This window comes from Fundulus heteroclitus, chromosome 22 (assembly GCF_011125445.2).
Source record: "Fundulus heteroclitus isolate FHET01 chromosome 22, MU-UCD_Fhet_4.1, whole genome shotgun sequence".
Lineage (NCBI taxonomy): Eukaryota > Metazoa > Chordata > Actinopteri > Cyprinodontiformes > Fundulidae > Fundulus > Fundulus heteroclitus.
Window position 1 is genome coordinate 8734811 of NC_046382.1, and position 14302 is coordinate 8749112.

General features: G+C 40.4%; 1 long non-coding RNA gene across 1 annotated transcript; it reads left to right on the forward strand.

The window, feature by feature from the left end:
• Positions 1–3468: 3468 nt before the first annotated feature.
• LOC118557206 lies at positions 3469–13290 on the forward strand. Its single transcript, XR_004927699.1, has 3 exons — positions 3469–3515; positions 6246–6299; positions 12471–13290. It is a non-coding gene; the product is annotated as an uncharacterized LOC118557206 (long non-coding RNA).
• The last annotated feature ends 1012 nt before the right edge of the window (positions 13291–14302 follow it).

The window sequence follows — 14302 nt, forward strand, 5'->3', positions numbered from 1 at the left end:
TTCATAAATCAGGCCTGAATGGAGAGAAATAAAAAGGTACAAAGTTACTTCAAATTAGATTTAAAAATATGTTTCGTCTGCTGGAATGTATATCCATCCATCCGTCGTCTGCCCCTGCGTGTCCTTGCAGGGTTTCAGGCAGGGTGTTGGCAGGTGCCTATCTCTAGCGGTCATCAGTACACCCTGGACGGGTCACCAGCCCGTCATAACTCAGAGAAACACAACTTTGCACGCACACTTTCACACCTGAGGGCAGTTTAGAGGAACCAGTCAATAATTAACAGTCACGCCATGGGAGGTGGCTGGAGTACCCGGAGAGAACGGCTAGAGCTCCACGAACAAAGACCCGAGGCTGAGAATCCATTATGGACCTTCTTGTTGCTGCCAAATGTTGCACCATGCAGGCATCTGTGGGAATTTCCTGTCATGCAATGATATTTATTTGCATTTTTTTATTTTTATTCATTAAAGTACCAGAATTTGCACGTACTTTTAAATTTTTTCCTCTCACTCTGATCGCAACATTTTCTATTTCAATTTACAGTTCAGACGTTGTGATCAAAACATAACATACCAAAGTAACGCTACTCTTAGTTAAGCACAATTTGTAGCTACTGTGCTCATTTCTTGTGCTTTTAAAATATCCTGCTGCACGCTGAAAATTATCTTTAGCTTCAACAGCTTTAGTGTCACCTGAAGACGATGCTCTTTGCTCTGTGCAGATTGAAAGCTGAGTGTCATCAGGGTTCACGCATGGAGGAAGCAGAGGCTCCTTCAGCTACGTTATTCAGCCTGTCTGTGCATCAAAGCCCTGCTGTGACAGAGGTAATCCAATCTCACCTTGTTGTTGTCAGATGGACCTCTGCAATTCCAGCTTGTTCGCATTTGCAACCGCGGACTCAACATTAACTTTAGACAGTGGCTGTTCTAGACCAGATTTACCAGGGGGGGCCAATGTGGGGCCAGTGTTTTTTTTTATAGGGCCGCAGAACAAAAGAATGAAACAATAAAACAGGGCAATATTTAATTGTTTAATAATATTAAGTGAGCCACTTGTGGCTCTGGAACTGCAGGTTTCAGATCCCTGATCTAGCAGATGAAAGCTGTGATCCCAGCTCAAGACGGCTGAAGCTAAACGTGAAACACCTTCATTTTTAAATCCTTCTTAGAGTAAAACTGTAAACGTAAAAAATTTAAATTGGTCAAAGTGATTAATAAGTTATGGTTTCTTCACCGGTGCATATAATCGTAAGAAGTGTATTTAATGGTATGTCTTTAGTACAGGGGCCATAACAGGGGCTAGGACCAGTTCTACAGGGGCACCGGGCCTGACTTTAGATCAAAGTCTGGCGTTCTGCGTGTTTGAGATGATTCCATTCTTAGAACTCCCTCGATCACATAAACCGGTCTGCAGGACTTGAATCAGGTGTGTTGGAGCAGGAGCACACCTGAAACGTTCAGGACCAGGAATGCCCACCCCTGGTTTAGATGCACAGATCTGCAGAATGAGATGCAGGGGAGAGGGATATGGTGAAATCTGGAAAAGGGTGCAAGATATGTAAATGGAGATCAGGTATCCCTGTTTGAGGGGTTTTGCTGTTTTTATTCTTGTTTTTATTACAGTGGTTAAGAAACTTTATTTCACACAGCCTTCTTTCTATCCATCATAGCAGTCCAGTTTGAACCCATCTCCAGTGCTTCTGGACTTGCTTCCTTTATATCTGCTCTACGCATAAGATATCTACCTTAGTTCTTTCCATCATGTCCTCCTATAAAGAAAAAGAAGAAGAGGTGTACCATCTAAAACAAAACCACATTAATATTACATATAAGAGTGAAAAAAAAAACATTTAACTCGTATCTTATAATATTATAGAGTGACCATTTTTCTATGCTGTTTTTGTTTTGTGAAAAAACACACATATACTCCACACTACAAAAGAAAGGGCAGTGGTGTCCATCTGATTCACTTGTAAATGTTGTTGGAAATTAAAAAGCTGTCTACAGAAATCTTGGATGTCTGAATGAGGCTGAAAAGTGGCTAATTAGTAATGATCAAAAAGACTCCAAGCAACACAAACCCTCCGTTTCTTCATTAAGAGTAAATTTAAACAGAACAAATGTCAGGGGGGAGGAAACGGTTCGTTCAGAGACAGGTTTGTTCCTAGGGGCTGGAAATTATCCACATCTTTCCTTTAATTTGTCGCCTTTTCTTAGTCTTGATGCGATTTTCTTTATTATGTTCCCATAAAGTGTTTTGAATGACTTTGTTTATTGTCATCTTGTGGCTTCTGGTTCTGGTTTCCTGACGTATCTGAGGTTTTTATGGATTATGGATTACGGATTAAAGTCTGCAAACATGAATCATGACATGTTTAGAAAGGTGTGACGCAAATAAACTCACAATGTCTTAATCGGGGACTTTATTATTGGAAGAACTACTCACATCAAGAGAAAGGTTACTGAAAGTCATTTCAGTGGTCATGGTCATTTTTTCAGTGGTCAAATGGTCATTTTTGGACTTTTATGGTTTGTTTGATGAAAATTGATGAATATTAAATGTTTGCAACCTTGATATATATACATACATATACATAAGTATACTGTATATCCCTGGTCCTCTTCTATTGTGTGTTAACAGCAAGTTTAATGTCAACCTTTAGTTCACTTCCTGTAGCTTTTTATTTATCTAAAATATAAACGTTACATTTATTTTATCCTCATGTTTGTTTCTCTTCAACAATTCTTCTAATTTTATGTGTCTAATCATGTTGCAAAGCCTTCAGTCCAACTGTTTATCCGCAGATCTTCATGGGTGTCGGGATGAGTTGATACGGTGAGGATAAACCATGAACGGCTCAAAGAAATAAACATTGTGTGATAATTTAAAAGCGACCCCGAGTCGGTGCAGAGGAGAGGGAGGGCCCCCGTTCAGCTAAAAGAAAAAAGAGCCACCCTTGATTTTAATTAGAGTCCAGTCTGAGTTATTAGAGCATGTCGGCCGTTGGACTCGGCACAGAGAGGACGGATATCTACATAAATCGGACCTCAGTCACACCCGTCGGGTGTTTGCTGTGGGTTCATTCAGGTTTTTCTTATTTTTAATTTTTAGAAACACAAGTGAGATTATTGTACCCTGTCTGTTAGGACAAGACCAGCCACAACCACGATCAAATGAGGTAATATCCCTAGAAAGTTAATCAGTCTTATGGTGCTGAAAGAGACCTGAGAGATAATCATGAAAAAAAAATATCTTAACGGTCTTTCTTCCCAGCAAATAAAAAACATCTCACTTTACATTTTACATCTTAGAGCGACCATTTCATTGCGCCCAGACCATAACCTCTGCCCCTCATCTTTATCTGCAGGAAGCTGAGGAGCTGTGACATTCTGACAGTGTTGTGGCAACATCATGTGAACGTTATGGTTGAGAGACCCGTTGTCGCTGCCACTCAGTCAGCCTGTGATGGAGGCGCGAAAACTGATCCTTTAACAGGACACAAGCTTTGAAAAAGGTTTAAAACCGGATGATTTCACGTTTCTCATTAAATACATATATATATTAATTTATACACTAAAAATATCAGACTAATTAACCTTGCCCTGCAGCTACTTCCCATCCCACTGTAATTTAAGTACCCTCTCACAATCAATTATAATCATAAATCTTTTGGTGACAATCTTAAACCTAATATTAAGATAACCCAGAGTTGGGTTGAACATAATTAGATTTAGTTTTCATTACTACATTAGTCTTCTTTATTCCATTTAATTCATTTTTTTTTCAATTTTATTTACATAGCACCAATTCACAACATGTCATCTCAAGGCTCTTAACAAAGTCAGATTCCATCAGATCCTCCAGGTTGGTCAGAAAGTTTTCCTCTCTAAGGAAACCCAGCAGGTTGCATCAAGTCTCTCCAAGCAGCATTCACTCCTCCTGAAAGAGCGTAGAGCCACAGTGGACAGTCGTCTGCATTGTTGATGGCTTTGCAGTAATCCCTCATACTGAGCATGCATGAAGCGACAGTGGAGAGGAAAACTCCCCTTTAACAGGGAGGAGAACCTCCAGCAGAACCAGAACCAGGCTCAGTGTGAACGCTCATCTGCCTCGACCCACTGGGGCTTAGAGAAGACAGAGCAGAGACACAGAAAGCACAGAAGCTCACATTGACCCAGGTGTACTTTCTATGTTAGATAGTAGTAGAGGATGATCTGCCTCCTCTGGATGATGTCACAGATAACAGAACACCAGACCAGGTGTACCTTCTATGAATAAAAAATGACAGAGAACAAAAAGTTAAAAGATGAAATAACAACAAACCTGCAAATTGGAGAACAGTAGAACTCAGCAGAGTGAGAGAAATAGACCCTGATGTCCTCCAGTAGCCTAAGCCTATAGCAGCGTAACTATAGAGATAGCTCAGGGTAACATGAGCCACTCTAACTATAAGCTTTGTCAAAAGGAAAGTTTTAAGATTAGTTTTAAAAGTAGACAGGGTGTCTGCCTCACGGACCAAAACTGGGAGTTGGTTCCACAGGAGAGGAGCCTGATAGCTTTGCATTGTAAGCTGTTTGTTTTGACCACATGCCAGCTCTGAATTAGCTTCAAAGCTGATCAGACATTAATCCAAATTCCTAAAACAAACCGAGATTCTTAAACATAACATATGTAATCTCACTGAAATGTGATGTTACAGCACAGATTTATCAGTTTTTGGGTTTTAGTTTTGATTCTTTTGTCTATTTCTTCCGTTTATTAATTTTCCTTAATCTCTTGATTTTGAATTTGTAGTTTAATAGACAGTTACTATCTTAAAGAGTTTCTTGACTGGTGTATTTTAACTTGAAGTTGAAGTATTTTGTTGCAACATTTGTATGTTTTGGAGAGAAATTGTGTTTATTCTGCATATGTGTGAAATACTTGCTGTTTGAGAATGCCAGTGCATAAATTCAGTCCTTCATCTGTTGTTCTATATATCTAAAAGTCTCCATGCAGGTTTTCATAAAACAATAATTAACAGAAACTGAGAGCCATTTAGTTGTTACTTCCTCTTCAATCTGGTGGTGTCCTAATTTGGTAATTTTGACTGAAATCATCAACTTTGTTAATAACTGACTTTGGTACTTACTAATAATTATTAACAGCCTGACAAAACCTGTAGTTGCTCATCATCTCCAAAGACACTGTTTTCAACAACAGAACACAGTACCCCGTATGTTCCTAACAGAGCACTTCGCTCTCAGACTGCAGGTCTGCTGGTGCTTCCTAGAGTCTCTAAAAGTAGAATGGGAGGCAGATCCTTTAGCAAAGAACAGAAATTACAATATACGTGTAATAAGATAATTTACTTAATTAGTGATCAATGACGTTTTGGACAACTGATTCTCATAAGTGACGTTTACATGGACAATAGTAATTGGAATAAAGGACCGATCGGAATAAAAACGTGTCATGTAAACACGGCAATTGGAATATGATGATCGGATTAAGCTCAATCGAAATTAAATTGTAATCTGAATGAAAGTTGTGGTTTATAAGATTGATAATCCAATCAAGGTGCATATAAGCGCTCGTCAGGATTCGTCAAGTTATTCCGAATGTGGCAAACTGACCCAGGTGCACATGTGCGCCTCACGTCAACGTGACGTATTTCCGCGTTGGTGAGTGGTGGAAATACGTCAGAAAGCAAAACTGTCGGTGCTCCCGATTAAACCTTTCTGCTCGAAAAAAAGTAAAAACTCAAAATTGTTAATGCAAGCTCATCCCGGGCGCTCAGAAGACAAACAAACTCGTATAATACTGCTTTGTTTGCTGTTTTTATAGTTTAGCAAAGATGGAAGTTCTTCTACTTGTGTGTGATTTTTTAAGGGAATTTGATATCTGCTCATGTTAGAGTGGTTCTATTCTGAATAAAGCCAGGTGCATATAAAGGCACAATATGATCGGATTAATTCAATTTGTGCCCATATAAACCGTTCAATCCGGTTATTTAAACCGAATACATTTTAATCGTGAAATTGATATGTAACCATAGCTAATGTGAGCAAACTAGCCATCACAGGAAGTGGTGGACTAATACAATGGCAACTTAAAGTAGATACAGACACACTGATGCAGGCGTTATAATGTCCCGTAAGGAATTAGCGGTTCAGTATGTTATAAATCTGTAAGAAAAGATCTGCACTTTTACTTATTTACTGATGAAGCTGATGCTGATGAACTTTCTGCATCTTTTTTCAAGTGCTGGAAACATTCATACTCCAGCTGAAAAATGCTGCAACAACGTCAAACTGAGGTAAATTAATTTCTTCCATCTTGATTTTAGTTTGTGATCACCAGCCTTATGAAGTTCAGGAAGTTAAACTTGCGTTGATGTTGTTGTTTATTTTGGCTCTTATGTTTGACTCCTGGTGTATTTCAATGGGTTTCCTGAGGAATAAACGATATTAAAAAAAAAGTAACGTAATATGTGCTCTGTTTTTAGAGCAGATGATAAGGTTGATGGGGATTTTTCCTCCACCCTTCCTTCTCAGTATAGAGTCAAATCCTCTGGGATGGTATTTTATTTCTGTCGGGGGTTTTTACTTTTTTTTTTTTTAGGACGGAGACATGGGTGGAGAGGAAGAAGTGTTGTTTTCCTTCCAGAACAGCCAACCCAGCAATGCTTGGGTTGGCACAGCCTCATTGCTTTTGATTTTCTCTGTTTATCGCATGGAATGAATTATTTATATTCCAAAATACAAACAGATCCATTAAGATAAAAAACAAAAACAACAAAAAAAAAAACTCCATCAAAGTGCTTTAACAGAGTATATGTCTAAAAGTGATAGAAATGCTGTCTAAATGCACAGTGACAGAAACATATGCAAAAAACCTAACAACTATGTGTTCTGATTTAGAAATAAATATATTTTAAAAATAATTATTTTCTGGTGTCAAAATTGATGAACATTAAATGTCTGCAACCAGTTTAAAAATGTTGATTAAAGGGACAAAAATCCCGCTTTTCAGTTCTTCCATTTCACATGGAAATCATTCAGCTCCGGTCTGTATAAGGTGGAACTGCAATGCTTTGGTCTGAATTCTTCGTTAATTCACCCCCTCGTTCCCTTTTTTTACCGCTCTTCTGGGGTACGTATGAGAGCAACTCGTTTTGGTGCCGTCTCTTTAAATCTAAAGGAGGCCCCGCCCCCCTCCAGGTCCTAGGGCATTCCACTCTAGCCTCGTGAGACCATCCTGATCTCGCGAGCTTTCAAGGTTTCACTCGCAGATCAGTCTGGCTACTCTCCGTTAAAGAAAATTTGGAGCCGTTCACCAAACGAACGTCCAATCAGCGTTGGCTTTGAGGCGGGTTGAGGTGTGACGCAACGAGAAGCGCGACAGTTCAGTCTAAAGAACATGGCGGCTTCAGCCGATGAAACTAGCGTTAGCGTGGCTATCGCGCAAGTTTTATCGGAATTACAGAGTATTTCTTTGCTGAGCTAACGAGCCTTTACCTGCAGCAGCAAGAGTAGCTTGGCTTGTGGTTGTGTTTTCATCGTCGCTCTGTTACGAGCAACAACGAATCTGATTGGTTCATTTGGCCCGTCTATCACCAACATAGGCCAATCAGCTGACCAGTATTTTCGCCCCTTCCCAAAATTACTTCAACGGAAGGTTTCCAGATGGATATGCGGAGCAAATCTATCTGGCGGAGTCAGGTAAATTCCACTCCACCCTGATCGGCCATTTTTGTAGTAAGCTGGGGGACGGTGTAATGAACAAGCGCAAAAAGAATAGAAAGATATACGCAGCACCCAGAGAGACTACATTAACATTTTCTGCCTTCCTAGAGACTCCAAGTACCCAACAAAATATATTTAAGGACTAAAAAAGTGCCTCTTACATGATATGTCCTTTAACTTCATTTGGTTACAGCATTCACTCATTGAGAGGAGTCTCTTATATTACACCTTGACTTTTGCTTGACAACATTTGCTCACTCTGCCTGGCAAAAAGTCTGAAATCTATCTGATTGTGGGGACGTCTACTCTGAAAGATCTAGCTCTGGACTTTGACTAGGCCATTCTAAAAGTTTAATTGCCTTCTGGCTGTTCACTTGTGGTTCTGGTCTCGCTGGGATGCTGAAAAGTCAAACCCCTCTTCATCTTCAGCTGTCTGGCGGAAACCTGAAAGTTTTTGGGTCTAAACTGTCCGGTACATAAAACTGTCCTCAAATTTCATCCAGCTCAACTAAAGAAAAGTCGCCCCAGATAAACATGCCACCACCACCGTGTTTCACATTATGTGATCTTTTCGTGTTTGTACCAAACCTAGTTGTCAGTTTTTGAGAAAAGATTTATTGTTTTCCATGAAACTATATCTTACGTTAAATTTAAAGTGGTGCAGTATGTAGCACTGTGGCCTTATAGCGAGAAGGATCTGGGTTCAAATCCCAGCCAGTGGTAACTCTGCATGGAGTTTGCATGTTCTCCCAGTGCATGCATGGGATTTCTGGAGGTTGTTTGTCTCTGTATCACCCTGTGATGGACTGGCGACCTGTCCATGGGGAACCTCACCGTTACTCTAATGATGGAGATAGACACCCGTCCCTGCAACTGGGTATAGATAATTGACAGATTGAACTTGTTTTCTATTGGTGTGTAGACATTTTAGATCCTCTTGGGTTCTTATCTTGTTGCTCATCACTTTATGCCTTTGTTCTCTTCTGTAGCCTTACCTGCAACCGATGTCAACATGCATACTTTTACGAGGTAAAACATTAATGTTTGTGCTGGGTCAAAGGTTAGAAGTCGAGACGCTAAATGAAAAGGTTGATTGGGAGGGGCTTTTAAAAGCCCATTGAAGTGAAGTAAGGTACTTTACAACATGATGTAATCTGGCTTCATATTTCCCGTGTGACGAACTGTGAATGCTGTATCAGCAGCAGCCGCACGCCCAAAGGAAATAACATCCCCCCGTGAAACAATGAGCCATGAATTTACAGTTCAGGGCTCATGGGACTTCCTTTTTCAAGACCCGCTGGAACATAATGCCCTTCAACATGAAGATTAATGGTAAAAACAAACAAACAAAACAAAAAAACACAGCAGCTGTGGAGCTTTTATGTCTTTGATAGGTTTCATTGACTGAGGACTTTGTGAATCTAATACCTGCCCTTCCACACCTCTGCCCCGCAGTTCTCAGTTAGCATGTCAGATGTTACAGTTCAAAGCAGATGATCATAATCCCGAAGCAGAGGCCGTTGTGATTTCTCTGCGACCTCGTGAGATCCGGATAGAGTCAGAGAGAAAACTGCTGCATCCAGGTTTGACGAAAGCCTTTTGTGGACGGTTTATCGTCCAACAGCGGTCTTCCAGGACCTGACAATGTTTCTGGAGACTGCAGCTTCTAGCTATAGGATCAAACCTTACCGTAAGTCCTCGTATGTGACTTAAATACTAACTATTGATTGATTTACCTTTATTTTTTATACCCCAACCTGATCAATATAAGTGTAATCTGTTCATGCATTTGCCTGTAAAAAACACACTCCTAGCACATTTTATTCAGGGTTAAAATAATAGATTAACTCATTTTAACGACCTTTAGGTTTCCCGTCCATTCAAGCTGCATTCTGTTTTCTATGTTGGACAAAAAGGCAACACTTTTGCCTGATTCCACCTCTGCGGGCCTCAGCCAATAGGGCATGACCGGTCGTCATCATTATTCTCTTGTGCAAAGCCACAGACAGGCCTTGGGAGGTAAGGGGGGCTCTTAAGAATGGGCTTATCCTCCCTTTGAGTGCTTCTTCACCTTTGACGTCTCACAGAGGGGAAGAGACAAACACAAGGGAGGGGGGACTTCTAAGCCTCAGTGACTTTAAAAGAGTGACCTGGTTCGGGTTAAAACAGCAATATTGTCTTCCTGCAGAGTCTAGATGGGATTAGGACTCATCAGGAGGATGAGGGAAGAGTGGCAGCCTGCGGTGAAGCTCTTTTCTCTCCGTTAGCACAGGAAACATCGGTTTGGAGAACGTAACGGCCAGCAGACGCTTCGCTGTCGGCATTAAATGTGTCGCCACAAAGCTCTGATGTCAGAGGTCCTGATCAAACCTAAAACAAAATTTCCGAATCACCCGAATACACAGAATTATCCTCCATCATTAAAAGGCATTCAGTCCCTTCCCCTGGTCACTGTCCATAGGATTCTGCTCGGTGGGCCAGGAACAACAACAGCAGCGGCATAGAGAGACGCGGGCACGGCTGTTTTCCGTTGGCCAGGATCTGAAAAGCGCAGTCATGCGGCTGAATACGTGAAAAGCCTCCTATTCTTCTCAAAGAAGCACCCGTAGTTCAGATGGAGCCAGCTGACCCTGAGAGGGTCTCTCCTTTAGCAAGACAAAAACAGCACAAAAAAAAAAAACAAAAAAAAAAACGGTCGCCGATTCAGGATTCAAGGGGAAAATGCCCTTTTAGTGTGAGAATGGAGGGGAGACGCCTTCACGCGCTGCTGACTACGCTTTGGCAAGCGCCTCCGTAGCCCTTAGCCAGAGGGGGAAAAAGGACCGTAGAGATGGAGGTACCTCGATGTGCACTCAGCTAGGCTGCAGGATCATTAGGGTTCCTCAAGCACTCATTAGCGTCGTTCTCATGGACCTAGAAGGAAAAAAAAGACAGGATTTGAGGAACTTCTGGGAAATATTGGGTAGTGGGTGTTTTCGGGGCGGCGGGGGGGTTGTTGTGACAGTTCGACATTTGAAGTCACCGGGGTCATCCAGTCGTAATGAGGCGCTCGCGGTCGGACCAAAGTAAAGGGGTTTTGCCCCGGCGCTCAACTCTGTTTGACTCATAGCCAACCGGTTTAGTTTGGTGGTAGTCGGACCAATCACGCGGCGGCAGGTCGATTCATCTCTGGTGGATGGTAATCGACATGACAGTGTTGTACAGACAGTCCTGATGCGTGTGTGTGCGCGCGTGCTCGTTTCTGGTCGTCTCCCAGCATGTGTACGTGCGTGCGTTTTATAAATGAAAGATCCAAAACGTAAGGCCAGGTTTTGCACGAAGGGAATTTACAGACGAAAGCAAAACTCAAGAGAGACACAAAAACAAAACAAAAAGCAAAACGGCAGCAGCAGGAGGAAGTCAAGGGTAGATATGCGACGAAACGAGGCAGACGTGGCCTGGAGGAAACAGCAGGGAGGGCTCATCAGGAACCTTAGTAGGGAGTAGAGACTGACGGGGAAATTTGGAAATGAACGACAGAAACCAGAGAGCTTTCGTACAGCGGGGGAAGAGAAACATGTGGCTGATTAGCAGCATGCTGCAGCTACCAGGAGCCGGGGCAACTGAGAGGAGAACACGACACACAACACAAGATCAGCATAAAATACAAACTAACCAGACGACACAAAATTTAAAATTTTTCAGCTGGAGTGTTGGATATGGTCAGAGTAGAGGAGCTCTGGTGTGAACAGGGTAACGTCATGAAAAGGGCCGCATCGATGGAGGATGGAAGCAGCGGCGGTGGATCACCAGATCTCAAACGGACATTTAACCCAGATTAACTGTGTTCCAGCTAAAGGCTGGTGAAACCGTGGCAAGGCTAACTATAATTATCAATTTAAGCTTTCAAAGTGTATTTTAATCAGCGTTTATTATGATAAATTTTAATACTGTAGCAACGCCTTCACTTACAGCTGGTAAGGCTGACTATTAAATAAGAATATGTGTGCCTTTTGAAAAGATCAGCTTTTAAGGAAGAAATAAACATAGTTTCTATAAAGCCCGCATTTTTGTGTTAAAAAAGTAGTTTTTTTATTTGTCTGGTGTAATATTCTAATAATCAATTGATCAATCAATCAACCAATCAATCAATCAATCAATCAATCAATCAACCAACCAATCAATCAATCAATCAATCAATCAATCAATCAATCAATCAATCAATCAATCAATCAATCAATCAATTTTATTTGTCAACTGCAATTTGCATTGCAATCGAAAATAATAATAGATGTTGTGTTTTTATTAACTGTAAGCAGAAAAGCAACACAATTAACAGAAATAAAAGCTTGAAAAACATTGGCCTGCCTCTTCTTTTTTTTGTAAGGAGAGGCGGCCATATTGGAGCTGTAGTCAAAACCCCGGAGAGCACTTATGGTGGTTATTATTATTTATATTCTTTGGCCTGTTAATAAGGATTAAAGCAAAACATTTCAAATAAGCTGTTTAGAAAGAAATAGTAATACTAGAATTAGTAAGAAATATATTAGCTGTACAAATACAGCTAATTAATTTACTCAAAATGTACTCAAATTAAAGATTTTTTTTTGAATGGGACCAAATTCTGAATAAACTTTTTTCGCTTTGAGTAAAATTTTCAAATTTACTGTATTTAGTTATCATATATATATATAACAAGTTTTGTTTGTTGTAATTCGATTACTAATTAATTTTTCTTTACTTTTATTTCTTACTGTCCTTAGACTGAGAGCAACTACACACAGGAATGGGTGATTTGACTGAACCACCTGGTCCTGATGAAGGGTGAGATGCAGACATTTAAAGTAGTTTTTTAATATTGTGTTATAGATCAATATTTGATATAAAGTCTTAATTAGCTCATTAATAAACCTAAATGTTCTATTTTTGTTCCGTTTGCAAGTGTGTTGTGTTTATTTACCACCATTGTGTTGAAACATTTGGTCCTTTGTTTGATCAGTTATGTTCTCAGTTTATGGTTGTGAATTCGGCTCCTTTCATGAGCTCAACGCTCATTAATTGTAAACATTATTTTGGGATTAAATAAACAAATTTTCCTGTAAATCACACCTTCCTGCTCAGAAAGGCAGCAAAATATGAGTCTTTGTTCAGCGTTTAATCACAGTTATGTTTCTTTTTAGGCACATTAATTATTGCTATGACTGTAAATGTGAGCAAGATTTGGAAAGTAGCAATTTTTATATTTGCCATTTCCTGAAATATAAAGATTAACACACATCTGCCTGATTTATGTAGGATGTTCTCTTGTCTTTCTTTATTTGAAGAGTGGCTGGTGCCTATCTCTAATGCCTAAGGGCAATTTAGAGAGGCCAATTAAGCTAACGCCCATGTTCGTGGACTGAGGGGGGAAGTTAGAGTACCCAGAGAGGACCCACGCATGCACAGGGAGAACAGATTGGTATTTGAACCCAAGACCTTTTTGCTGCAGTGCAGCAGTACTTCCCACAACCTGCCACTTAAATTAAATTTATCTTATTTAGGGCTGGGCAGGTTAACGCGTTAATTTCGCGTTAATTCATTAGACTATTACCGGCGATATTTACTTTATCGCGCATTAACGCATGTTGCTCACATGCTTTCAGTCAGTGTCAGTCAGCAGGCGCGCTGACTGCAGCGCGCTGTCACGGCAGCACTCTCCCGCTCCCCCTCCCCTCTCGTACATGGCTCAGCGGCGCCAGCCAATCAGCACGCAGACTCAGCCTGGCCCGCCCACTCAGCTCTCACACAAACTTAACACACAAACAGCTGAGAGAGACCGCAGCAGCGAAAAAACATGAACAGGGGAAGTAGCACCGTTTGGCTTTATTTTAATACCGTAAATGAAATCAAGCTGTATGTTTTGTAAAAAGCCGGTTCATTTCAGTGGAAACACAACAAATTTATCTAAGCACGTGAAAAAACATGAAAACGTCGAGCCCCAGAAACGGAGAGAGGAGACGAAACTTCTCTCATTGCCCCGACAGACCCACAGACGTCTCTGACTGAGGCATTTCAGTCCTCCAGGGAACATCCAGGTAGATCAGTGGATGGATGGATGGATGGATGGATGGATGGATGTTACTGGAGCCCACACATAACATGTAATTAAGACCTTGAAAGAACCCAGTACATATATTAAAAAGTGTTATTTAAGATAAGATAACATTAGCTAATCCTTTTTTTATCCCACGACGGGGAAATTTATAGGATTAAAGCAACAGGCAGGTGCACACAACACAGACAAAATTACATAAGGATTGAAATATATAAGAGGTGGATTAGCGAAAAAACACTGAACATAACATTATTATTATTATTATTATTATTATTATTATTATTATTATTATTATTATTATTATTATTATTATTAAATTGTAATAATAAAATAAAAACCACAAAACCCAAAAGGTCAACAGTTTCATGATACATCAAGCTTAGGGACTGGCTAATATACAGCAGGTCAAAAAAGGCCATATTTTGGCTGCAGTGCTTGCTGTTCTCTTATGAAGAAAAGATCAACTAGTGCACTAAATTCAATAGATGGGTTGAAAATATC